This window comes from Vespula pensylvanica, chromosome 16 (genome assembly GCF_014466175.1).
Source record: "Vespula pensylvanica isolate Volc-1 chromosome 16, ASM1446617v1, whole genome shotgun sequence".
NCBI classification, from domain to species: Eukaryota; Metazoa; Arthropoda; class Insecta; order Hymenoptera; family Vespidae; genus Vespula; species Vespula pensylvanica.
This window is the reverse complement of record NC_057700.1, coordinates 872,606-900,323: the sequence shown is the minus strand read 5'-3', so window position 1 is coordinate 900,323 and position 27,718 is coordinate 872,606. Positions and strand designations below refer to the sequence as shown.

The following is a 27,718-nucleotide window of genomic DNA, read 5'->3' as shown; positions in this document are numbered from 1 at the left end:
TCTTCCTCTTCACGTACACGACGTTGATGTACGAGAAGGAAATCTAGAATAGCAAGAACGAAGAACGAGGAACATCCCTTTCTTCTGACACATCGTACGATCTTCAAAAGGAGTGAAATTTCCGCGAACGTGAAACGCCGATATATCGGCCGCATATATCCGTATTCGTGTTCGTATATCTTTGCTAACCACCCTCGAAAATATAATTTTTTTTCTATATATATATATATATATATATATATATATATGTATCTCTCTTTCTCTCTCTCTTTCTCTATCTGTACCCTTTCCGTGATCTGCGGCTCACCTCCGGTACCGAACTTTCTCGAAAGCACTTCCGAGCACGGAATAGAATCTTCCACTCGGCCGAAATCGGAGAGTCGGAAATGATATAAGAAAAAAGATGAGGGAGAAGAAGAGATGGTAAGGGTAAGGGCGGAAACGAGATATCGAGGGAATGGTAGGAAAGAAGCGGAACAGCTGGCTGCACGACACCATGATTATTCTCGACAGAAGCCATGCATCAAAATTGTAAATTTTTGAAGCATCGAAGTCAACGCGGATATATTTCTGGTAGGTAGCGGAAAGAAGAAGAGAGTGAACTGACTGAAGGGAACGATAGTCTATCACCGTTCTCTTTCTCCTTCTCTTTTCGTGCCTCCTTTTCTGCTAGGGACTTCCTCTTACGTGGTATCGGCGTATGAAAAGTGTATGAATGCGAATTCTCCGTGCATGTACATGAAACTCTCTATATATATACGTTGTGTGTGCGCGTGCGATGTGTGTATGTATGTACGAAGCTGAGAAAGAGAAGAAGCGAGTATAATGTGTGCACTTGATATCTATGCATGAGTTGGCACACACGCTTGACACGCTATGTCACTGTATACTGTGTTACTAGCACATATGAGCACACGTATACAGAGAGGGAGAGAGAGAGAGAGAGAGATAGAGAGAGATAGAGAGAGAGAGAGAGAAAGATAGAGAGAGAAGGTGCGTCTCTACGAAGGGTAGTTAGCTCGTGCTCGGTGGTTGCAGCATTGCGGGGTGCACGGCGAACCAGGATCGATCCAGGGACCATGGCATCATCCTCTAACCCTCAACGACCAACTCGAAGCCAGCTCTGCTTCTCTACTTCCATACAACCACTACTCTCCCAACCTCCTCCTCTTCCTCCTCACTACTCTTTCACCCTCCAACCGGCGCACGTCCATGAAGGCTCATTCTCCTCTCTCTCTCTCTCTCTCTCTTTCTCTTTCTCTCTCTTTCTGTCTATCTCCCTTTCTCTTCCACTTCTTCTCCTTCCTACTACTCTACCGTCGCCTTATGGAACTCCTCTATCACGGACAAATATGGCTTGCATACATACCGAAGACCAAGAGAGAAAGAGACACAGAAAGAGAGAGAAAGAGAGACAGAGAAAACCGCACCGACCTGGCACACTCGTCAGAATACTCGCGTGCATAGAGTTATCTAGAATAGAAGAGGATTTTCTCTCTCCCTCTCTTTCCCTTTTCTTTTCTTTTTTTTCGTCTATCCCCCTCGAGGAAGAATCGATAAACGATAAAAGAAGGTACGGATTCATCGCGTTCTTTCCATTCCCCTTTTGCATTTCTTCGCTCTTTGTTTGTCGTATTTCTCGTCCGATCAATTCAGATTTTCTTTAAGTTTGTTAATTATTTTAAACAGGAGAATTTAATTCATTGATTAGTAGGATTGATCGTTTCTGCAATATCGATTATTTCGTTTAATCGTTCGAGAATCGAAGGACATACGGATTGACGATTAGTCGAAATGTCGATCCTGTTTCGACCTTGGAAGCTTTTTTCGAAAAATTTCGAGAGAGTACGTGATCGAATCGACTATGAATTCCTTTCGAACGGGAAGAACGATGGGTACAGGTAAAATGGCCTTCGACAGGAGGGACTTGAATTCGTTCGTACGTGTCGGCCAACACAAAGGAGGGCAATCGCGAGGAGAATCGGAACTCGTTCGTGCGACACTAACGACGTCCCGTCGACTTTCGTCGCTTCCCCAGGTTTTCCTTGCCCACTTTTCTTCTCGTACCTGGTGCCACCAAAATTGTATCCACCTCCGGAAATTCCATCCGGTCGTACGTTTTCCATTAACAGAAATACTCGTCTAACCTTCCGTTTTCTATTTCGACGAGATTTGAATAATTTTGCCCTTAGTTGGAGTAAGTATCTTTCGTCTGTTCTTGCATCAACTAATTTACATTTGCCATCGCATTTCATAGATAGTTAAATCGATTATAAGATTCATTTAGGACGAATACTATTAGAATTAGCGTAAAGAGCATTACGTGCGCTGTATGAGAATGAATTTAACGTGTGATAAAGTAAACGGCGAGGTAGAACGTTCATAGTCAATTAAATTGTCATCCGAATCTGATGATAATTGGATAGAATCTCTCTATTGTAACGTTTGTAATAACTTTCATTAATTGATCATTAATGATCTTTATTGTTCTCGACGTTACGAAAGCGAGTGACAAACGAATAAAGAGCTTGTTAATGTTTATCGAATAAAAACGAACGATGAGAAAAATTGTACGATATTGAAGTATGAATGAGACGACGATGGAAAAGTATTGGGAAATCGTTGAGAGGCTATCGACGTTAAAACTCCTACTCTTCTAAGCAATACGAAAAAGAGAAAGAGAAAAATCGAGGGAAAAGAGAGAAGGCATAGTGGATATCGATCTATCACGAGGAACTAAAGCAAGAAATTCCTCGCACGATCGTGCAAGATCCGAGTAAAGGAATCTACCCGAGCATATGCCATTTCCTTGGAACTCCTCTTTATGGAACTCTTCTATCACAGTCAAGCACGGTCTCCTCGTACATCGAACACAAGATCGCACATATACACGCACACCGAAAGAGTTTCCATGGAGTTTCTTAAGCGATCTTTCGGACTGGAGTCGTGGGAATAGACGCGTGTCTACCACTAGCATCGCGAGTTCTTCTTTCGCGAACTCTTCGGGAAGGTTAAAAGCAGGATATAATAGTTTCCGACTTAGCCAAATAATTAATAAACGAAATATAGGGATCGTATGAACTGATGAGTTTAAAGTAGTCGAGTTAATAGACAAATATTAATACATATAACGAATTTATAAAAATCATCGTTCCTTTTAAACGTGCTACATAATTCTTTTCTTTTCTTGTTTTTTTTTGGCTTTCGAAAAAATAGTTGTCCACATATTCATAAACGATATCGAAAAAGTATATTTCATTCTTAATTTCAAGGCACGTGATACTCTATAGATCCTTGACACCCCGTAAGACCTTACCCCGTACTCAAAATGACATAATTTGATTTATCGTTGTCCATACCCACGGGATAACTCGCGCTTTTCGAGACTTCTTCGATCGCTCTTTGATCATCCATCTTTCTAGCGAGATAAGGAAAGACAATCTGATCCAATTCCAACGACTACCTTGACCGGCCATGGACACGAATAATGCTTTTACTCTACGAATCAAAGGGACAATCCCTTTCTTTCCTTTGTCTCTTTCCATTGGACTCTATGAGATCAAGCGAATACTTCATAAAAGAAATAAGATTGAAAAAGCAAAGAGATAGAACGAAAAAAAGACAAATAGAAGATACAAAGAAGAAGAAGAAGAAGAAGAAGTATAAGAAGAAGTATAAGAAGAAGAAGAAGAAGAAGAATAAGCGTCTTTTGGAGAAAGCTTGGTATTATTTAATTGGACAATAATGACGATAAGATTCTCAAGCCACAGATGCATTCTCCTTTATATATATATATATATATATATATATATATATATATATATATATATATCTTGAGTATAATCCTTAACAAGGAACCAAATAAGCAGGCAGACGCGAAGTAAACTCGGTCGCATCCATTCCTTGGATTTCGTCTTTCCCAATGGGATTTTCCTCGTCGGCATTGCAGTCCCTACGTCCGTCTACGAGACAGATGCTTCCCCTTTACCTTCGTTGATAGGTCTCTCGACGAGGAAGGCTTTACTCCTTCTTCATCCGCGACGTCCTAGAGAACGTTTCTAATTGGATAATAATGCAGACGTGGCAGACATTTATGATAACGTCCGTCGATCCCATGGGAGAGAAAAAGAGAAGGACAGACAGAAAGAGAGAGAAAGACAAAAAGAGAGAGAAAAAGAGAGAAAGAGAGAGAACCCAACAACGAATATATATATATATATATATATATATATAGAAGTAGTTCTCCTAATTCGAAATATATCCTTTTCAACATGGACATCTTTAATTCGAGCGATAACTAGAGTATTAAGGGCACGTAATCGTCGCGTAATCCTCGGAAAACGATTTTCACAGGCCGCTTCTTCTGCATTCATCCCTTCACCTCTTTACTCCTCCCACATCCCACTACCTATCCTTTTCATTTCTCTTCTTTCAATCTTCTTCTCCTCTTTCACGTCGTAGTTTAATCCGGAAAAGAGAGATAGGTAGATAGAGAGGAAGAGAAAGACCGAGTGGACGCGTGCCATGCAGAGCGTTATAAAAACACGGTTCGACGTTGAAAGCTCTTCGTGAATAGAGCGATAAATAGCACAGGTGTTTTCAAGAAGCTCGGTGAAAAAGACCGCCACCCAGGTCTTCTTCTTCTTCTTCTTTTCTTTCTTTTTCTTTTTTTTTCTTTCTCTTTTTCTTTTTTTCCTTTTTTTCTTTCTCTTCTTCTTCTTCTTTTTACTGATGTGTTAGTACTTAGACAAGGACTAAATAGAACACGTTCGCTATCAACCCTACGTATGTCGATATTAAATTATATTATATACCTAATATATATAAATGTCTCTCTCTCTCTCTCTCTCTCTCTCTATATATATATATATATATATATATATATATATATATATATATCTGTGTGTATATATTTATGTATACTCATACATAAATTGTACGTTTATTCAATCGAACGATAAAAACGAACTCTTCTTTAACTCAACAACTTGATCATCTTCCTTTAGTATTTCTAAACAAACATCCAACTTCTACCTCTATCCTTATTTTTCTTCATCCATTTCCATACAATACACGAGAATTTATCTCCTGCTAGCTTTTTATTCTCCTTTGATAGAAAAAGAGAAAGAGGGAGAAAAAGAAAAAGAGAAAGAAAAAGAAAAGGAAAAAGAGAAAGAGAAAGACATACAATAAGAAAGCACCATGCTCGGCACAAGGAGTATGGTATGTCGTTAAACGACCCCCTCAACTACTTTCTCCAAGTGTCTTCCTTTTCGTCCTCAAACGTCGTAAGTCGAATGTCGTCTATCTCGTTTTCTTTTTCTACTACTCATTCTTATTCCGATCCCTCTTCTTTCTTTCCCTCTCCTTTCCTCTCTCTCCTTCCTTCCTTCCTTCCTTCCTTCCTTCCTGCCGTCATTTCATCTTCCAAGAACCACTAGACATCCATATTTTTCGTAATCGATTCTACCGACTTTCCGTCGTTGATATTACCACGATAAGATTTTTAGGTTTTAATATCGATATATTTTAAATAATATATCGAATATTTTAAATAATACATATATATATATGTATTATTTAAAATATGATATCAGATCGTTGAAAACGTTCGCAATGGTTTTAATAATTAGTTTAAACGAACAAGATAAAAATTTGTTTTTGGAATTATTACGAGGTCGTAGATCGAAAAATAAATTCCTTTTTTTTCCAATGAGATAATATGATTTCAGAACAAAATTCATTTCGTTCTATCGAAGGAATTCGATGAATGTGGTAATTATTGAAATTAAATTGCCTTTCGCAAAATTTCTCATCAATTAGAATTACGTTCTTTGTAATAAAACGTATGAAATATATGTTAGATCCTAACTTGTAATGTTATATCTATTACATTTTCATGAAACAACGATAACAATGTCCAAGAAATATATCGATCTTGAAAATCATGAAAAGTGAAAAGCGATCGAGTAAAATGTTCTATTGGGTTTCGAATTTTGTTCGAATTATCAGCCCTCGCTCGGTTAAAACCACGAGAATAATTTATCGACTTAATTACTCACCGCTGATCGTTATGCGAATAATCGTTTCTCAACAACAGTATTCCGCATATAATAATAATAAAACACGGTACGCGGGCCAATGTGCACTATCGAAAAGCGATTATTCTGAAAAGGAAATTAGTAGGAATTACTTGTTTCGCTATTTAGTTGTTAGTCAACGTATCTAATATTTTCTACGAAAATATCATTCAAAAATGACCAAACGGATAGCCGTGAAATCAGGTTAAAAAAAAATAAATAAAAGAAATAAAAAAAGAGAAGCAAAGAAATAAAGCAAAAAAAAGATTTTTCTTTTTTTTTTAATCGAAATCCAAATCAATCGTCGAATTTCATAGGGATTCAATAAAATTGAATATACCATTAAACTCTGATTATTAGGAAAGAGATAAAATCGATTTATACGCTGCTTTCATCGGTAAGGCTAATTAAATAATTAAATTATTCATTTATTCATTACTACTGCATTCATAAACTCATTATAAAAAAAATAAATAAATAAATAATAAATTACTCATCATCCTGATAGACTGAAAAATAAAATAATCGTAGAGAGATATTTTTAGAAATGCAAATAATAAATTTCTTCGCTTTGAATCAATGATCCCGATCCTGCGTTAATTGTTATTAGAAATGAAAATTAAGCTAAATTCTGAAATGCTTTTACTAAAAAATGATAATATACGAGATGGCAGTTAAAATGGATGATTGAAACGAAAATAATAGATTCTCCTTATTCGACCAAATTCACCTTTCAAAAGAAGATTTACCTCCTTCTATTCCAAATAATACAGCTATTGTATATAGTAATCTTGAAATCTATGCCAATTAAATAATAAGAGCAAACTATAACAATGAGCTATCCAGGTTCGATATAGCCTTATGATTCAAATTCATATTTTATACCGAATGCTATTAATGATTTCTCTGCGTTAACACGACCACTTCTGGGAAATAATTTGGCGTTTCTATTTTCTTCTCTTTCTCTCTCTCTCTCTCTCTCTTTGTTATCTTCTCTTTCAACGAGAACGATAAAACCCCATAACGATGTTCTCGTTCCACTATACAAAATTTCTATCTATATTTTCGCCTAACAACACCGCGTTTTCATTCGCACGATCCGTGGAGGACGTGTCTAAAATATCTTGAATTTCTGTTAGTCGAAAAGATGCGAAAAATAAAAAAAGGAAACAAACGAAAAAACGAATGTTTTTTAAATCATTAAAAAGTTAAAATATCTTGTATAAAGTATACGTATATATGAATATACATAATATATGAAACATCAAATATTGAACAATATATTATTCTTCGCAAATTTCTATTTTTTTCTTTTTTTTTTTTTTCTTAATAATTTCCAAACACGAGAATAAATAAACTTCGTATCCTTTTTAAATTGAACAAAATTTTTGAATGGATGTTTATAAAGAAACACACTCGAGCTAGAACACTTTCATCGATCCTTTACTTTCCTTTGAAACGTCTTAAATTAATGCGGACGTGAAATTTATTTAAGTAATTGAACAAACCTTTTAAACAAATTTTGGAAACATTGAAGTGAATCTTTTGAAGTTAGTTATGTTTTAATAAATCGTTGACGCTCGAATATAAATAAGACGAGTCGTTAAAATCCTTTTTATCTAGCTTGTGTGCTTTTTCTAGATGTCGAACGATAAAGTAGAAAAGATTTATAAAGAGCACATTTTACGAACAGCTTGCCTTTATTTTATCTCTGCTCTCGGATTGTCGCGATAATAGCCTCGAGTGTACTCGAAAGCCACATACAAATCGGTGCATCGAGGGCAATAACGCGCACGGCACTCGCCAGCGAATCGCGAAACGAAAGATTAACATATGCGCTTGACTTTATTGAATACGACAAGAGCACGCCCGATCGAAAGTTTTATGAATGGTTGAACACTGAAACGCAATATCGATGTTACGATCTTGCGATTATACACGATTAATAATGTTGCTTATGTATACCTATGGTGGTATTATACATTAACGTGGTTCATTTTATGTTGTTATACAATGCGTTTCTACGATATGACGGTACGTTTTATTAGCAAGCACTGTTAATTCAATGATAAGAAAATATTGATCCATAAATTGAATTATTCCTTTTTCGATACTTGCAAATCAAATTATAATATTGATGTCGGTTCAAAAAAAAAAAGAAAGAAAGAAAGAAAGAAAAAAAAACATGGGAACTATTTTCACGTAGAAATAAAGGACGTATTCGATAATCTATACTCATAAAGAATATTATTTAGTTTATCGACAAAAATAATAAAATAAACTGATAAAATTTGATCCTATATTTTATGGGGATCTCTGTAGACAGTCATTAATACTATCGTTCGATGATATACATCGCAATCCATGGATAAATACGACTGAATCGGATAGCCTATGAATATTCGCATTAGCGTTATCGTTGTGACCGTGCGTTCATGTTAATAGCGAACATTGACATCCATAATAGGGTTCCAACTGGCTGATTATAAACAATATTATAAGGAATGTTCTTCGGTGACAGATCACATCATTCATAACGTAATCCGATTGTCCATGTAATCGCTTGGAACGAAAAGAAATCCAACGTTGACGATACACATTCGTTGCTGAAACTTGTAGATAACATAATAATTTATAGTTACTAATATTTCGTTCAACATGTCATTATTTCAATTTTTTATTTCGTTCTATTTTATCAGAATTGAACGAATCCATTCACCCATCCATCCATCCATCCATCCATCTCTTCATACATCCATAGATCCATCCATCCATCCATCCATCCATCCATCCGTATATCCATATGAGAAATTCTACGATATGGAAGAGTTAGGAATAATAAAGGGTCCATTTTATCGGTTATAAAAGGACGATTTTGCAAGTTTCTATCAAGTTAGATATCTACGTATATATATGTATGATACATTCGTATATTTCTAGGATATTCGAAGAGTAACCAATACGAGATAATAGTTAGTAGGGTTTGGAATTGATGAAAGACGTTGAACGCACGGATAAGCAACAAGGGTGAGAGAGGAAGAGGGTGGGAAAGAGAGAAGTATTGCAGATAGGTAGATAGATAGATAGATAGGTAGATAGGTAGAGACAGAGAAACCAAGGGACAGAGCATCGAATTAGAGGAATTATTCGCAAACTGGCCTGAAATCATTGGACAGCGTGCGATGGATCGATCGATAACATCGAATCGATGCTATCAACGTCGTGTCCTACGAAGCATTTGGTTCCTACAGACCAAACGGATGGTAGCCGTCCAATATTTTGATTGATCAATGTAGATAGGTGCAATCGATGATCTTAATGATGACACCTAAATTGAAATATACGAATCGAGATATCTTACTTTTTCTCTTTCGTTCATCGTAGAAAAAAAAAAAATAAAGAGATTCTGCAAAAATCTTGTGTCTTTCTCTCATTTTTTTACCATACCTTTCTCAGTTGATTCGTTTACAAACGTAAAATACGAGCTTATTAATCACTATAGAGAGAGGGTTGAAGATAAGCTTGTCTTGTAAACATTTGGACTGAATTACGTGAGAGGATTTATATCGTAATCCCATTCATCGTTTGGGCACTTATCGAAATCGACTTGATAAAGCTTCTACGATGGTAAATTTTAAATGAGAAAGAGAGAGAGAGAAAGAGAGAGAAAGAGAAAGATATGCGTTTGAAAGAGCTGATATGGAACTCCGTTAAAAGGTGAACCTTTTTAGACTTTGATACTGGATTTGTATAATCGCCCTAGATTTTCCTGGATCCAATTTAAACGGAAGAGATTTGGCTCTCTTTCTCTTTCTTCCTCTCCTTCTTTTTCTCTCGTATGGAGTAAATCGTTGTAGGACGTTAAGGATGTATAAAATTCTATTTACATTCGCAAATATATGGGTACATATTTGCATATGCATGTACAGGGTCCTTTCTAAAAATCTAGAGTGTATTCGTAAAGGCGGCTAAGTTATTCACGAACAAAGATATTCATACGAACATATTTCTGGGAAATGTGTAGCTTCGAAAGAACAGCGGACTTACCAAATTACTTCAAAGTCGCCTAAATCTGGCTAGTCGAATAATTTCTTAAATCGTTAGAAAAATAAAGCTGAAAATCTCTTTGGAAATACATTCAAACAATTTTGTTCTCTTTTTTTTTTTTCATTAAAGTTCCTTTCAATTGCTAAAGTATTTCATTAGGATAGACATCTAACACGATTAAATGTAAGTTGAACTTTGTCAAAGGATCTTTTTAACTTCTTGGTATTTCTCTATGAAAATTTTTATGAAAGAGAAATAAAAAATAAAAATGACAATGTTGAGAATTATTCATTATGATTCAGTGTTCTCGAGTTATACCAATTAAGTTTAAAAAAAAGTCCTTATAAAAAAAACTTTTAATTTTTGAGTCTCTAACTCGTAAGCTCGTATACCTAATGAAATAATAATAGCGAACACGTACGTTTTTATATAAATATATCAAAATGTTGCAGCAGAATAATTTCAAAAACAGCAATTGGATTTTCGTCGTTGGAAAAACGAAACATTGCCTTTCTCAACGTCAAAGTAATCCTGATATTAACCAAAAGTATTGTAGGTAGAAACCATAAACAAAATTCAAGCTACATATTGGAATCTCGTCCTTTTCCTTTTTCTCCAAGTTCCATATATACTATTATGCTGCAACAATACAGAGAAAGAAACGAGCGGAAAAGTGAAGGATAGGTGGATGGATGAGGTGGAGATTCGCGAAATTGTTTGCTCGGGAGACACGTTTGCCTACAAATCGAGAAAGAAGGTACCATCGAAAACCCGACGAGTTCTGTCAACGGGAACATTTTTCGTCTAACGTGTATTCGCACGAGGGGGAGAAAAAAGGAGGATAAAAAACGCGAATCGACAAATTTCTATAGTAGGTAAAAAAAAGGGATAAGAAAAAGAAAAAAGAAAAAAAAAACGACAGAAAGAAAGAAAAAAGAAAGTTCATGCCGATTTATTCGAAGTCATAGGTACGAAGGGAAAAGAGCTATTCTAAGAAAACTACTCAAAGCCCATTTCTTATACTCCCTCTTTTCTCTGACTTTAGGTAACAAATCACGAACTTAAAAGTCTCTCTAAGAGCAATACCTCTTTTCGTGGCACGCGATAGAAGGAGGATATCGATCGATCGAGTCGGATAATCGACAAGGATGAGAGATACGAAACGAAAAGGACGTTAACAAGAAAGGGAAAGAGAAAGAGAAAGAAGAAGAGAAGGGATAGAAAAAAAGGAAAATACTATCGGTGCAATTAACGACGCGTGCGAGAGAACCCGACGATGCAACGACGTAGAAAATTAGATTGTAAAAAATCGGAGGAAGCGATCTGTTCGCTTCATCCGACTTTTGCGCGAGGAGGGACGAGGGGAGAACCGATGGAAATGAGAAGCGTTGAGAAGCAACTCTTTCTATCTCTTTTCCTTTTTTATTACGTCTTTGCGCGATGACTTTGGCTCGAGTTGAGAGGAAAAAAGAGAGGAGCAAAAAAAGAGAGAAAATTGGATGAAAAGACGAACGAATAATTTCAGGTTGAGCAACGAAGCACCGTCGTCGAGACGTTAGAGCGACGATGTTGCAGTTTGAAATGGATAATCTTGTGAACGTGTGCATCTGTGTGTGTATAGAATGACCGATGGCTAACAATGGCAAATGCAATGGTGGTAGAGTTTAAAGCGGTTGGGACTGACAGTCTTATATATTTTCCACTGTCTGTTTCCTACACGAGAGGGGTAATCACTCGCGTGCCAGTGCGAGTGTTCCTGTGGTTTTCGCGGCGATACCGACTTGGCCGACCGCTCTTACGCTTCGTTTAAGCCGCGCCCGCAGGGGAACGAACCCTTCTCACCCCTTTCTTCTCCTTCTCCTCGTCTTTCATTGTAATTTGCGCGAGATCGTATCTCCTTCCTCGACGATAATTTTCCAAGAGTCGGGAGAGCGAGAAAGAGAGAGCGAGAGAGTGTTAGAAAGTGCTAGCCAAATTAAGTCCTTGATTATAACATTTAAACACTTCTTTCTACAAATATAATTCTGGACTTTTATTTAAAAGAATATATGTACGTATATAAATATAGGAACGTTAAACTCTTGAAATTTTTCGATGAAAATCGATCGAAAAGAAATTTATTTGTTTCTTCTTTCTTTCTTTTTTTTTTTTTTCATTTTCTTCTTAAGACATTCATACTTTTAAACATTCAAGAAGATGGGATTTTTCCTTTCAAAACATTGTATGTTTCGATGATCTAATAAAAATAATCATTTGGAGTATCCTTTCTATCTCTCTATCTTTTTAATTTAATAACTTACGGTCTACTCTTCTCTTTCCCACGGTTCTCGACCAGGACAAATTTGTCAAGTAATTATACCGCACGTCGAGTATGCGGTTGTACGACACCAACTCGTCGCGTCGCTGACGGCGGTCCTTAACGTTAATAACCGAGTTTAACACATACTGAACTTTGAAACTCGATACGAATCACGTGTAAGTTACGCGAGTAAAAAAATTAATAAAAGAGGAAAAACGAGTATCACTCGTTAGGTATCCGGCAAAAAAAGAAGAAAAAAGAAGTATCAAGTGCGATCGATAAAGAGTAAAGTAAATGATAATAGATGAATACATCGTAAAGAATGGTGTTACCGATTTCCAATCGCGATTTCGTCTAAAAAATATAAAATTTGAAAAGCGATGTAAAAAGATCTTGTAAAGATTGATCCAACAAAGAGTAACGCAGGATTTTTCGTACGTCCAGAGAAAAACGTGAACGAGATTGGGTTGCCATCGCGCTTTAACGCCTCCAGGGCGAATGTGTACACGTAGGATGTACATAGTACTCGACAAATAAATGTACGAGTTACCGTTTTCTCTCTATCCCCTCTCTTTCTCTCTCTCTCTCTCTCTCTCTCTCTCTCTCTCTCTCTCTCCCTCCCACCCACTCTCCCGCCCCTCTATTCTTGAGTACCGTACAATCAACAGAGAAGTTTCCAACGTAAATCAAAATCAACGTTATGCACACGAAGAAAGTAATTTTCTTGCCAAACAGTAAACAGAGTCGTTCCCGATGGAAATTAACGTTTAAAATGTTCCAAGCTCGATTCGAATAAGAACCAATATGTTATTTGCTCTTCTAGAATCTAATTCACAAAAGACTTCTCGTTAGGTAAAAGCGCATTCCGTTGAAATAGATAATAAAGTGCCGGAATTATCCACTTTTGCGAAGATACCGTACAGATTTAATTAATCCGGAAGATTCTTCGACGTATGTTAGTCGCTTAGAAAGGAAATCCTGATGTTCGTTAGATAGCGTAATATCTCGTTAGAAAACACTCGATGTAAAAGCGTAGGAACGTATTTATGTCTGCAGGTATATACGTAACCGTACATGCATACGTACATACACCATTATATTTCATTTTACTTGGATACATAGACAAATTCTCACGAAATATGCGTGTTCTATAATTAATCAAGAACTCGTTAGCTCGAACCAAGATATTGGTTTCCTACTGAAAGCAACATGACAATCTCTACCGAGACTACAAAGATCTATCTCTCTCTTCTCTACTTCGTTACGACGAGACGTGTGATTAAGTTAAGAGATAGAAATCTGTAACTCGTATCGTGCAACTTTCAAAGCTTCTCAACGTTTCAAATGCGAAGAGATCGAAATTGCATCATGGATTATCAAAGAGATTTTCTTCCTCGGTATCTATATGTATGTTTCTACGCAGAAATTCGATGAATTCAGGAAACTCGTCCGTGTATTCGAGCAAAGATATTAGAATTCGACTAATTCGATCGTAAAGTTCGTTCGAAGAAACGAAATAATAGCCGTTTGTTTATATTTCTTTCTGGCTTTTCTCTACTCAGTTGGAAAAAGAAATAATCGAAGGAAATTTTGAGAGAACATAAAAGGAAGCTCTGGTAATAGCCGCTAGTAGTATGAAATTTCTCCGTGAAAGTTTACATAGTATCTTCCCAGGGCGATTCCGATCTCGCGAATCGTTAAACGGGAACTTTTTATCATCACGGGAGGCTTTCCCCGAGGCCGCGGCCCTCTTACTTATCCTCATAAAATCTGAATTTCACGAGGAGGAGAAGAAGAAGGAGGAGGAAGGGGAGAAGAGGGGAAGAGGAGAAGAAGGAAGAGGAGGAGAAAGAAGAGGGTGGAAAAGGAGAAGAAGTAGGAGGGTAGCTTTATACGGTACCCAAAGGAGTTTCGAAGAATATGCTTGATACAGAAGGCGAGTCGTAATGACGCGGTAGGAACTTGGAAAGACGTTTCACATCCTCGAATCCTCTAACTCGGACAAAACTCCCGTCTTTCCTACTCCGACGAAACATGAAATTTCGTCGGAAACTTTGGCTTTCTCCGAAATTTAGATCCCTCATACTGGATCCAATGGTTATCCATTACCATGCCGAGAGAAACGCAAAAGTTTATGCGATTGTGTAACTCTCCGTTCTCTTTGATACCTAATTTTTGAACGGTTCAACTAGCAATTCTTAGATATACTCCAAGAGCTAGTCGTTCGAATAGTTTGATACAAAGGAGAATGAAAAAGGAGGAATAGAAGAGGAAGTAGAAGAAGTAGAAGAGAAAACGGAAGAAATGGAAGAGAAAGAAAACAGAGAGAGAGAGAGAGAGAGAGAGAGAGAGAGAGAGAGAGAGACAAAGATCGATTAACGCTAGACACGACTGGTTCCCTTTAATTGTCTAATCGCCTCTTGGGATATATAGGCTCGTTATCCGATTCTATCAAGCTGCTGTGCATCCTAGATGGAGAGGAGAGGAATACCGAACCAATTGGAATTGTCGGCTACCTATCGATGAACATAGAGAGCAAGAGGTGGTAGAATCGAGGTGGGGGAAGAGCGACGAAAGCGGATATCTCAAATTATACGCCGGTGTAATTAGTGAGATGTAAGCGGCTCGTCGACGGGCTCTAACGCCCACGACGTTCGAACTTTGGCTATGAATTGGGAACGAGACAGCTAAGTATTATCGATTTTACCCTATGGCCATCCCTTTCGATCGTTAAATCAACGCGTATCGATACAACGAAAGAAAACTATCTTCTCTCTCCCTTTCTCTGTATCTCCGTACGTGGGCATATACTGTGTTTTAAATTATATTTTAATTACATTTAATTACGTCATTTCAATTTTGTATGTATTATATATATACATCTTTTTTTATTTTGCTCAAAAGCATCTCAAAAGTATCTCGCGTTTCCAATTAATTAAATGTGTATTTTAACGAAAAGTTGAAATATTTTAAAAAATAAATAATTAAAAACAGTATATAATTTTAAAAACAATTTCGATATTCTTAATGCTTGTTCCATTTTTTTACATTATGTCTATCAAATATCCGATAGCGTGTTATCTTTCGTAAATCTAATTTTTCCGTTTATTCTAATAATAAAAACGAGAAAAATTCTAAAATATAGAACAACGAGAGAAGAAAGTTTGGCGTAATAAAGGAAGAAAGAGAAAAAAAGGGAAATAAAGTAGAAAGGCTTAGTAAAGGATTCCAAGAGAAAATTCGTTAGGATCGGAAGGAGAGCGTGCCAACGTCACCGAGCTTTTCTCTAATTTTATGATATTTTTTATCTCCCCGATCTGACTCGAATGGCTGGGCAAAACTTTCGCAGAAAGTTTGTTGTCGCGACTTTCGAGGATACGTTTACGTTTTCCCAATGGTAAAAGTAAAATAAATATAAGTAGATTCCACAGAGGCTGTGGTTATCCGAAATCGAAACTTTTTCGATACTTTGTCTCTCGCATAGCTACTTATTTCTAATGAAAAAAATATCGGAGGAATATAACAGTTGCTTTAAAGATATTCTTCCCTTCTCTATCGATCTCTATAGATTTCTTATTGGTTTAGAAAAATATAAAAATAGATAAGGACGTTTCGTCTAAAATAGGGCAGATTTCCCGTGGTATCGCTCTTTAACGATTATGAGAAAGTAGAACATATTAATTTAATTAATACGGTCGTTGCGTGGCGAGCGTGAAGCAGAGAAAGAGAGAGTGAGAGAGTGAGAGACAGACAGAGAGAGAGAGAGAGAGAGAGAGAGAGAGAGAGAAAGAGAGACAGAGAGAGAATAAATTCTTAAAATCTAGGTCAACGATCGATAGACCACCACGGAGCTGGGTCATCTTTTAAAGCCGCTGAAACTTTTCTCCTCTCTTCTCAGCTTCCTTCGTCATTACTTCAGATTCCCAAGACAGAGATTAAAAAATTGAATTAGGTCCCTTTGGAGAAAGGACTTTTTCTTTCTTTCTTTCTTTCTTTCTCTATCTGTCTCTCTTGCTTTTTGTCCCTTTCTCTCTCTCTTTCGATCAAGATCGATCTCAATCCTAGTGGATCATTAAAATCGGGAATGCTCAAATAAAATCACGCTCGGTTAGAGAGACGAGCTTGTCGAGCTCGCAAACGTTGCATTATTATTGCGAATCCGCAGCTCTGCCCGCGTTATTCACCCACCGAATAAATTATCTCGTGTTTGCTTGGGATCTGCAAGAGAAATGTGAAATTTGTGTGTACGTGCGCGCTACTATGTGTGTGAAAGAGAGAAAGAGAGAGAGGACGTTCATCGTCATGGAAGAGTTCGATCGACGTGCAATAAATTCGGCTTGACCAATTCACCAGCAGCGATAACGTTGCTAAAAAAAGACTAAAAATATCCCGAAGCTTCGCAATGACGCTTCGAGCTAAAGATTATGCGAATTTTCACTCTTCATCGCTTCAGATACCGCCCTAAAGAAAATTCTTCCTTCTCTCGTTCAATCCAATCTTCCCCTGTTTTATCTCATGATTTTTCTATTTTTTTCTTTTCTTTTTTTTTTTCTTAAACGAATTCTTCTCCTTTTTTCTTCCTTTTTTTTTTTTTTTACTAGGATCTTCGGCAATAGACTTTATTTTTTTGTTTTTTTGTTATAAATTTCGTGATATCTACTTAACTTTTATATATGTGTATACATGTGCGCGTGTGTACATAAATAGAAATGAACGAAAAGTCTTAGATACATAACGTCGAAAAGAATTTTAACGTTTAACATCGTCATTTACACTCTCTGTCAATGTTGTTATCAGTGTTACATTGACTGGCCTTGGTTCGTAATAAATCGAAAATCGATTGGAAAAGAACTGGTCGTGTTTCATGACGAGCATCGAGAAAATTGAATCATTCGCTTGCAGATTTATTAATTTTCTCTGGTACATCGTGAACAAGGGATGAGAGAGAGGAAGGGAAAAATCGTAGATATCGTCGTGTTCTCGACGGACGTTGGAGTCGATATATCGACAAATCCACGACGAGTAGACGTATCGCCAAGCTCGGAACAATTACCATTTCCCGGTAGGTCGTTCGGAGTGCTCGTTTCCTCGCGCATTCCGCTTCGTATCGAGCGGAATAAATCTTGCGTCTTGACGTCTACGAGCGATACAGAAGGAAGAAAAGGGGGAGAGAAAGAGAGAGAGAGAGAGAAAGAAAGAAAAAGAGAAAAAGTCAGTTGAAAGGAGACAAAAGCGAACTTCTCCGCGTTCTGTTTCCACCTTTCTGAACATCCTTTTACAGCTTACGATAAACATTGTCTTCGACTTTCTTTTTCTCTTTATCCTTTTTCCGGAATTTATCTACCTCGCTCTACTCGTATTTTTATAAATATATATATATATATATATATATATATATATATATTCATCTAAGTTATACCGTATTCTATTTTTAAAACATTATATCGTAATATTAATTATTTTTATCATAATTATACTGTATTATTTATCACCTACGATTCGCCAATAAATTTTTTTTTTCAATAGTTGAAATAAATCGTTTGTCTTTCTCTTTCTTTTTATCCACCCTTTTTATCTCCACCAGTTCGATAGACGTCTAATCTTTCGTGCACGACTATCAAGAGAAATCTTTTTTTCCTCGTTTAACGATCCAACGAACGTACCGCGAATTGATCCTCGAGCGACGAAAAGCCACGAGATACGTCCTACATCGGCGGTCGGTTTAATGGCTCATTCGGCGATACGCCAGCAAGCGTTCGAGCGTGAGCCATAAGATTTTGACCTCCTTTTTGGATACGTCAAAATTGTGTCACGAGAAGAAATAGCATCCTGCGAGCAAAATCAGCTCCCTTTTCCATCTTCAAAATTGTCGGTACCGTGCTAGTTTCTTTCCGCGTATTCGTGCCGTTTAAAAGAAGAAAAAGAGAGAAAAAAAATATCGCTAACATTTAGAACGCTAAGGAAAATCGATCTCCGAGTAAAAGCAATAAGATTCGTACAACTAATTTAATATAATAAATATACAACGAATCCTATTTCTAAGTTATCGCGATCAAATATATCAGTGATTCGCTTAACTATTATTTTATCTCCGTTTTTATATTTTGTACAGCTTTCTCGCGACAATAGCGTGATCCTTTTTTCCCCGAAGAAAATATTGTAACGATCGCTACGTGCAGAAATGGCGAGCACGTGAAAAGGGAGGAAAAAAAATGAACGAGGGAAAGGTTGAGGTAAAAGGAAAAAAGAACGAGAAAAAGGAATAAAAAGAAAAAAAAAGAAAGAGAGAAAGAGAGAGAGAGAGAGAGAGAGAGAGAGAGAAGGACTTCGCAGAAAATGAGCCGGACTTGCAGGTTTTCTGGAGTAAACGCGAGTACAAACATTTCGACGATTCCTACGACGTGTTACGAGTGAGCTTGCAAAACACAACGAATAATCTCGAAGGAAGTAGCAATTGCGACTGAAGAGAAAAAGAGAAATATGTAAAGAGAGAGAGAGAGAGAGAGAGAAGTTGAGAGTTTTAGAGAAACGTCGGCTTTTGTGCGATTATCATCACACTCGCTTGTGGTTTGTCGACATAGATATACAATAATATCTAAAATTCTCACGTTTCTCTCTCTCTCTCTCTCTCTCTCTCTCTCTCTCTCTCTCTGTCTCTTACTCTCACCTCTGTATCAAGAAATTTATGTGTTTCGCGCCATCGCCCAACGCTCTTTAATATATGCATACGCGAAGCACAGAAACGTTCGAAGTTCGCCCATCGACGAAGCAAGTATCGAGTTCGTATGTCGGCTAACGACCATCCTGTTCCACCCTTACTATCCCCTTTACTCAACACACTCTTACCTTCTCCTTCCTCTTTACATTTTGAATACCGTCTGACGGCACACTCTTGTTCACTCGCGAGAAAATAAACCAACTTGCTTTCCAGAGTTTCCACCGTTCGAATAATTGAGATTATCGTTTGGTTAATTCGACCATTGTGCTAGTTCGATATCTCTCTCTCTCTCTCTCTTTCTTTTTTTCTTTCTCTTTCGAACACGTTCATGAACTTTCACGATAAGACGAAACTTCAGAGTCGTGATTAGACTTTAAACATAAAATCACTCGGGCCGATCATTTGATAGATTTCAAGAAAAGCGATCGTTCTTGGAAAGCATGTTTATCTTATCGCAAGACTACCTACTCTCGCTTAGATGGAACAATAGGAACTATTCAGGATCGTATCTATATCTAGGAGCTCGTGAATCCAAATAATAGCTATAATGTCATGTTCCCTACGTATAGTCTTATCGAGTAACGATAATGTAGTTATATAGGAGCTAACGCATAGCAGGAGGTGGTATGGCGTCTTGTACTAAGGATCGATGAATTGCATGGTATTGTCGGTAGCGTCATTGATGCGACCTCGTCTTACTACTCCATCAATGAGAAAATAGATCTCTATCGCGTGTAGACTAAGTTCCTGTAGTATCCAATTCGTACAATTACGAATCAGATAACGTTAGATATATCTAGATGTGTACTTACGTATTAGACCTATTTCCTTTGCCGCCTTCTCCGTTTTTATTTCTAAAGGTATATTCTGAAAATGAAATAAATACACGAGTTAGTTTAAGTTGGGCGAAAGGGAGATAACGCTCGTTAACTATAAACGGATAGATAATCCATTGATAATAAGCTAGAGTAATTTTCTATAAGGACTTTAAAGGATGCGATTATAATAATAATATCCAACTTGGTAAGACTACGTAAGTTGGATTCGATATCCAAGTAAATTCGATATAATCGGCTTATGAAAAATGATGCTTGTGAAAAATGACCCTTATCGTTTAAGTAGCAATAACACGAATAATCAAGTAACTAATATAATTTTAATACGCGTCTCGCGAATAAATAGATAGCGGTAAGATTGTTTTTCGTCCTTTATCGAATGCATGCGTATCCTTTACGTTTCGAAAGTTTCTCATTCTTGGAATATTTTTCTACGAGAGAACGGGATCGTCGGACGTGAATATCTCTCGACCGGTATTTCACTGCGAACACTAGCGATGCGCTCGCCCGAGCATGGTAACTCGAAATTTATGCACTTTCCAAGTTTCGATATTACGTGACCGGTGGTGCTTCATTGTCGTTGCAGGAGCGCAATTTGTCGTTTGGTCGGTGTTACGTAACGAGAGCTAAGTAACAAAGACGATCTGCTAAGTTTTATCAGTGACATTAATCGAATATTATGGATATAATTAATCATTATTCCAGAGGTATACATATATATATATGAAAATGGATTTATGATAAAATGTCGAAGAAAACGATATAGTAGTTTTGTCTTCTTGTTTTATCGTATGAAAATCGATACAAATAGATATACAAAAATCTGCGAAAGAGAGAGAAAAGAAGAGAGTCAAAAAAATAGAGAGATGATAAAGGGTAAAAGTGATTGCTAGAAACGAGAGGACGGTTCACTGGATAGTTGGCGGAAACGACTAGGAATCACTTTTATTTCGTCCTTTCCTTCGACGTTTTGTGCTTTCACACCGACTTTTTCTCTCTCTCTCTCTCTCTCTCTCTCTTTCTTTCCCTCTTCGTTTCTATACGTAGACGTTTCTCTTGGAGTGAGAAAAACGACGCCATACTGCATCGCGGGTAATGGTCGTCGTCTGTTTATCGCAGGGCATTCGTCTACCATCGACATGAAAATAAAAGGGAAAGCTTGGAAAACTTTAGGTCTCTCTCTCTCTCTCTCTCTCTCTCTCTCTCTCTCTCTCTCTCCATCTCTTTATTTCACGTAACACCCCCGGTGGCATATTACGTGTATATGACGTTCGTGTTAACTCACACGCGCCACGTTTCTATATATTCTTTCCTCCTTTCTTTTTCCTGTTTTTCTCCTTTTTTCTTTTTCTTTATTTCTTTTTTTATTCTCGCCCTCTCTCTTCGTTCTTCGAGCCATCACAGACTCGTATTCGCACGAACATGACTTTTACAGGCAACGACGGCTAATTCTCGCTTGAAAATATCTTTCTCGACTTTTGCTACTTCCTATTGCTATCCTTTTTCAAACGTTTAAAATAAATAATTCCGAGGGAATTTTTTCTATTTCGTATATAAAATAAATTCTTGTACTATAAAATAATTTCGCGATGTGACACACACACACACGCGCGCGCGCGCGCGCGGTATATTATCGTCAGTAATTTCTTTTTCTATTCTCTTTTTATTTCCCTTTCATTCTTACTTGTTCTTCGAAAGTTCAGATAAAAAGTTGAAATCGTCTGCGCAAACTCAACGTTTAACATCACGATATTTCTTCGAGCCGAGCGAGAAAGCACGAAAGCACGAAAGCGAGACGAGGGTAACGACGGAGATAAAGGGACGACCCTTTTCAGAGAAAAGCTCGTCGCGTCGCGCAAGTGTCGAATGTACATAACTACGCCATTGCATCTGCTTCTTAAATATTAAAGTCACTTTCAAGCTGTTTTCATGTCCTCCTCAGAGCGGAACGAGTTTCTTCCTCGAACGAAGGCGAAGATTAACAGAAGATGGCTCGACCGAAAGAGCTTCAGCCCGAGGGGTCTTACCCGTCTAATTAATCGTCTAGAAGGAGTCGTTGATTTTCTTTTCCCCTCTTCTTTCCTTTTCTCTTTTCTCTTTCCTTTCCTTTTTCCTTTTTTTTTAAATTTTATTTTTATCATTATCCTTACATCGCATTCGACCAACATATTTCACGTCGAGGTAATAAAAAATGATCTCAATTGAATTCTTCATTCCTTTTTCTTTTCTTCTTTTTCTTTCTTCTTTTTTTCCTTCCGTAACCATACTTTCTAAGTACCGGCAAAAAATTTCTTATTACGTAAAATTTAAAAAAGGGCAAAAAATTGTATACACCTAAAATTACTTCAACGACGTCGCGTTCGTTAAAATTCTAAAACACATGTTTATCTTTGTAAATTAGTACTTAGAAAACACTCTGGATGGATCTTGTAACGCGAAGAAAGAAGATATATTGCGTAATATCTTTTAATTAAAGAGCACTAAAACGACTTCTTCCCTTGACGAAGTACCTACAATGAAGAAATATTTCTCTTCTTTCCCCCCCTCTCTCTCTCTCTCTCTCTTTCTAGGTATTAAAATTTTCTACACGTATTTGCCTTCCTCTCCCTACACGATAATTCGAGGCTGATATAGTTTGAGAAGAACAGATGCTCTCTGTCTTTCATATAAACTTATCAAATCTCTCGTTCTCTCTCTCTCTCTCTTTTTCTCTTCTTTCGCTACTTCCTATCGTTACCTTTTTTCAAACATTTAAAATAAATAATTCCGAGGGAATTTTTTTTATTTCGTACATAAAATAAAATAATGTACGTCTCCTACGTACGTGATAGGTCGAAGAAAAAATAAATAAAAAAAAAAGAGAAAAAAAAAGAAAAGAAAAAAAAAGAAGAGAAAAAAAATGAAGGAAAAACTTGTGATCTCATGTTTGCAAAAGTACGAGCTACGATCTTCTCGAGAACGACGTAAACATCTCCAGGAAGTTTATCGAGAGGAGATTTTGTCGATTACGAGTTTAAGGGGAGTTCGCCGCTCGGCAATTATGAGGGGACCGATTAAATTACCAAGCCGTTCGCCTCTCGGCAAGGCGGTAAGCGAATTATTTAAATAAAATAAAATCCAAAGGAAGTTGCTAGTTCGTTCGTTTTTAAATTAGATTTCAAGAATTTCCTACGTGTTCTTTTTTATCGAGGAAAAAGCTCTCTCTCTCTCTCTCTCTCTCTCTCTCTCTCTCTCTCTCTATCTATCTCTCTGTCTCTCTGTCTCTCTTTCCGTCTCTCTATCCGTCCGTCTCTTTATTTTCGTCGACGTATCGTTAATTCATTTGAAAAATCGTTCGGTATGATTCTAGCGCATGCGCACCCTCTCATGCTTATCGTTCGTACGATCGATCGAATAAGTTGAACCGAGGGCAACGTTTTACGTAGCGAGCGTGTACGAGCCGCTTCGTGACTGGTTTCGGACGTTATGAGAATAGTTTTCCGTTCCCTCGACTCAACCAATCCTCTCACTCTTTCTCTCTCTCTCTCTGTTTCTCTCCCTCTTCTCCTTTCTCTCTCTCACTCGCTCTCTCTCTCTCTCTCTCTCTCTCTTTGGCACCCTCTTTTCAAGCACTCGCAAAAAAGCCGGCTCGGGGGCTGCAATTCGTTCGTAAAAATGTTCCACGACGGTTTTCCCTCGGCTATTCGAAATTAACATCGTATTCGTCGCACACTTAGACACTTTCCCAACCTGGAAAAATTATTGGAATTATAATTGCGTTCTCTTTTCTATTTTTTTTATTTTCTTCTTCTTATTTTCTTATTCTTTCCTTCCTTCCTTCCTTCCTTCCTTCCTTCCTTCCTTGTTCGATGAAGAAGGAAACGAGAGTATCGTTTCGGAGGTGGAAAAGTAGAAATAAGAGAAAAGTGAGAGAAATAAAGAAATTGAATAACTTTGCCGTCGCATCGTCTACCGTCTGCTAATAAAATTTTGTGCATTCTCTCTCTCTCTCTCTCTCTCTCTCTCTCTCTCTCTCTCTCTCTCTCCTTCTCTCTTTCTTCCTCTTTGAAAGTTTACCTCTCGCGTACGAAATGCGATTTTAATTAAAGCTACCAACGCAAGCTGCACGATAGCCGTGAGAATATATCAATATTTTTAATTCCACTCGAAATTCATCGGACCGTGAGATATTTTAATATCAATCCTCTGCCTATATATATAATCGATACCAATATCGAGAGTATCGGAGGATTAAGACGCGGATAAATGCGCGTGCGCTTACAAAATGAAGCGCGCACATACACACACGAATATATATTTATGCATATACTTTGCTATTCGAATCTGAACGTATAACATATATTATATACTTTATGCGTTCTATTATGTGTGTGGGCATGTGTGTATGTGTATATTCTTTTGAGGTATCGTACGAAAGATTAATATATTCATTCAAGCACACTAAATTACTTTTATATAATACACTTGTGATAAAATATTGAAAAAAATGGGAAATAATAATAATAAAACCGATAGGATATTTCGAGGTGAATTATAAATTTAAATATTGGAAATAATCGCAGTTATATCCTCGATATATATATATATATATATATAATTTAAGGATTTTTAAATTTGTATATAATCTAAATATATCATTATGAAACTCATCGATTTCTACCGAAATGAGCAAGACGCGTTAGAAAATCACTCGTGCGTCCCCGATAATTGCATTCCCTGTCTTGATTGGCGAAAATCTTCTTACTCGTCGGATAACAGAGAGTTTCAATTTTCCAAGGGGTCTCTCTCATCATTCGCGTGCAATAATGCGATCAAATTTATCCTGGGTTGTCCAACGAAGCGACCAGCAATATCGTCGATGATGTAGAGCCATGGGATTCATAGGCGTAGGCATTCTCGCTGTCGGTATTGCCCAGTTAGAGCCGATGTGTTACGTCGACGAGTCGCACGTACGACGGAAATTGCAAATTAGCTTAAGCTCGTTTTGATAGGGTTTACGTGAAGCGAGCTCGTTGCCCTCTGCTGGCATTACCTCGCGAAGGGAACGCAGCTGAAGAAACATCCATAGAGCTCGTCATGTTCGTATGTATCCTTGTATATATATATATACATATATATATATAAATATATGTGCGCGTGTGTATACGTATACATATACACGCACCCACGTACACATTGCGTGTGTGACTACGTATGTATGGAACGACTAGCACGGCATTGGAGGCGAAACAATGGAAACCGCTGTAACTCATCCGAGAACCCACGGCAGGGAGCTATTAAACGCTCAAGTGATTTCCTCCTCCCAGATCTACCTCTCTTTCTCGTTCTCTCTAACCGAGCTAGCCAACGATCAGCGATTAGGACAAGTATCTCATACTCCTCTCTAGAGTTTCCTGCATACGGAATAATCTTTTTTAAATATCTTCCAAAAAAGTCCAAAAGTTTCTTCCCAAAACGATTGCGCTAGACGATCACGCTTAGCGTATGCAATATTTCAAAGAATAAAGAATCTTCTAATCTGTTATTGTCCGTTCTACGTTATCGCGTAATCCAAGAGTAAATTTCTTTTGGCACAAGCGAAAATTCAAATGATTCGATCGAATATTTCATGAGAATGCAAATGTTCAACGATGAAAAATTATTTTCGTTGCTCTGAATCGCTTGAATAACCCCTATAGTTGCTATCTTCGATAAAATGAAGAGGACGATCCTTTTCCTAGGATAGAAAGTCAACGATCTCTCTCTTTCTCTCTTTCTCTATGGATTCTAAACGTTGTATATAGGTGCTTACGTACATAGAATACGATCGATTCGTCGATAAACGACGATACCTACTCCTCCAAGCCCTCTCCAACGTCCCAGAGTGAATTTACGTGCGCACTCGACCCGAGAAACGAAGCTAACGCTTAAATAGTTACCGGACCGAAGATATGTTACCGAAGCATACTGGGTCGGCCAGAGAATCGGTGAACGCTTTTGGAATTCCACGTGCAATAGGAACGCGCTTACGCGAATACCGTCGCTCTTTAACATCGGATGATCGTACTGATCAACGATTTCAGAACACTAAATCTGATCGAGCTGACAGATCGAAAGACAAAGCCATACAATTTGTAGATCTTACACCATCGGTTCGCCTATCTGAAATCAACATCTATTGATTATGCATACATTTGTTATCCGTGTAATCTCTCGGATACTATAGTAATAACAATAATAATACTAGGAAACTTACGTTATATTTACAAAGAGATGAGAAAGAGATTTTGTCAATTTGTCATTGATAAATGTGCGAAACGAGGAGAAAAAGACAAATATTGTTTATCATAGAATTTTACTTAAATAAGTAAAGGCGAAAAGAAGAGGACAGTTGATAATGCGAAAGTTGCAAATAAAATGCTATACGATGAAACATTCTCCCTACAAATAATAGTAGCAGCTCGTATGAAACGTGAGTTCGGAGGATCGAGAACGTAGGTCATAAATTTTACAGACGGAGAAGGTAGGAGATCCTGAGAAAAGGTGTTAGGAGTATGGGAGAGAAAAAGAGAGACGCCAGAGAGATTCATCGGAGAATTAATGCGCGTTATTCACGGTAAATGGCTTAAAATTAATCTTTTTCCCCTGGCTGCTTCGCTATAGGATCCTCCGAGGTTGTAACAACGATTTAGATATAAAATAGAAAGGACGACACATCCCATAGGTACTGTTATCTCTTCTAGGTTATTTTGATAAAACTTTGTCGGTTGATAGAACAATTTTTTTAAATAAAATACACGTCATCTCTCTTTTCCTTTTCCATTCGCAATAATTTCATCTCGAAGATTATCCAAATTTCCTAATTTCCCGTCGAGTTTTTTTAACTTTATTATTACCAAACGATACATAAAAGGAACGAAAAAGTGAAACGGACCGTTTCTATAAACTCTGCCATAAGCGATCTCTATCATTAAAAAAAAGAAGGAGAAAAAAGAAAAAGAGAAGGCAAAAGGAAAAAATTACGTGCGATCAGAACAAATAATAAAAACTCAGCTTTACGATGTGTTATCTCGATTGTAAGAGAAACGTATTTGGATTTTCATTGGGAGAAAAAAGTAACGGACACCATCGAAAAGATTTTAACGACGCAGCATCGTTCGCTTTCCATTGTTTTACGACTTCGACGATAAAAGAAGAAAGGGAAAAACGCAACGTGGTCCGATCGACTCCGGACGCGATAACGCGTGCCGCCATGCGTTAACTTCACTTCATTTAAACGGCCTTTCCTCTTTTTCGCGTTGAACTTTTACTGCTCCGATAAACGACGCGTACTACTCTGCCGAGGTTATCGAAGTTTATCCCGTCAAAAGAACGACGAAACGCGGCATTAAAAACAAAAAGAACGAACGAGAGAGAGAGAGAGAGAGAGAGGAAAAGAAAGGAAAAAAAAGAAAAAGAACGAAACAACCTCTCGTACGTAGTTACGTTACTCATACTTTTGACTTTTCCGAGCTTTTCGAGTTTTTCGGACACGACCAAGCGGCCAGATTAAACGTTGGATTTTTTATGATCTATCGCGACACGTCACGCGTAAAACGACTCCTCGACTTCTTTTTTTATCTTCCTTTTCTTTCTTTTGTTTTTTATTAATTTGTTTTTTATTAATATTTTTTTCTATCCGTTGTCTTTTTATTTGCTTTTCCTTGTTTTTTCTTTTCTTGTTTTTCTACCTTTCCATCTATGCCATTTGTAGATGCTA

General features: G+C 37.3%; 1 protein-coding gene across 8 annotated transcripts in view; it reads right to left on the bottom strand.

Annotated features, from left to right (window-relative positions):
* The window catches only part of LOC122634951 (leucine-rich repeat-containing protein 24-like), a 126,329-nt gene that overhangs the window by 64,450 nt on the left and 34,161 nt on the right, over positions 1-27,718 (bottom strand). For 6 of the 8 annotated variants that reach the window (XM_043824523.1, XM_043824522.1, XM_043824521.1 and 3 more), the window contains exon 2: positions 19,957-20,011. The exons of the other annotated variants lie outside the window; for them this stretch is intronic. The gene's annotated coding sequence lies outside the window, so the exon portion shown is untranslated. The remainder of the gene's footprint in view (positions 1-19,956; positions 20,012-27,718) is intronic. 8 annotated transcript variants of the gene reach the window in all.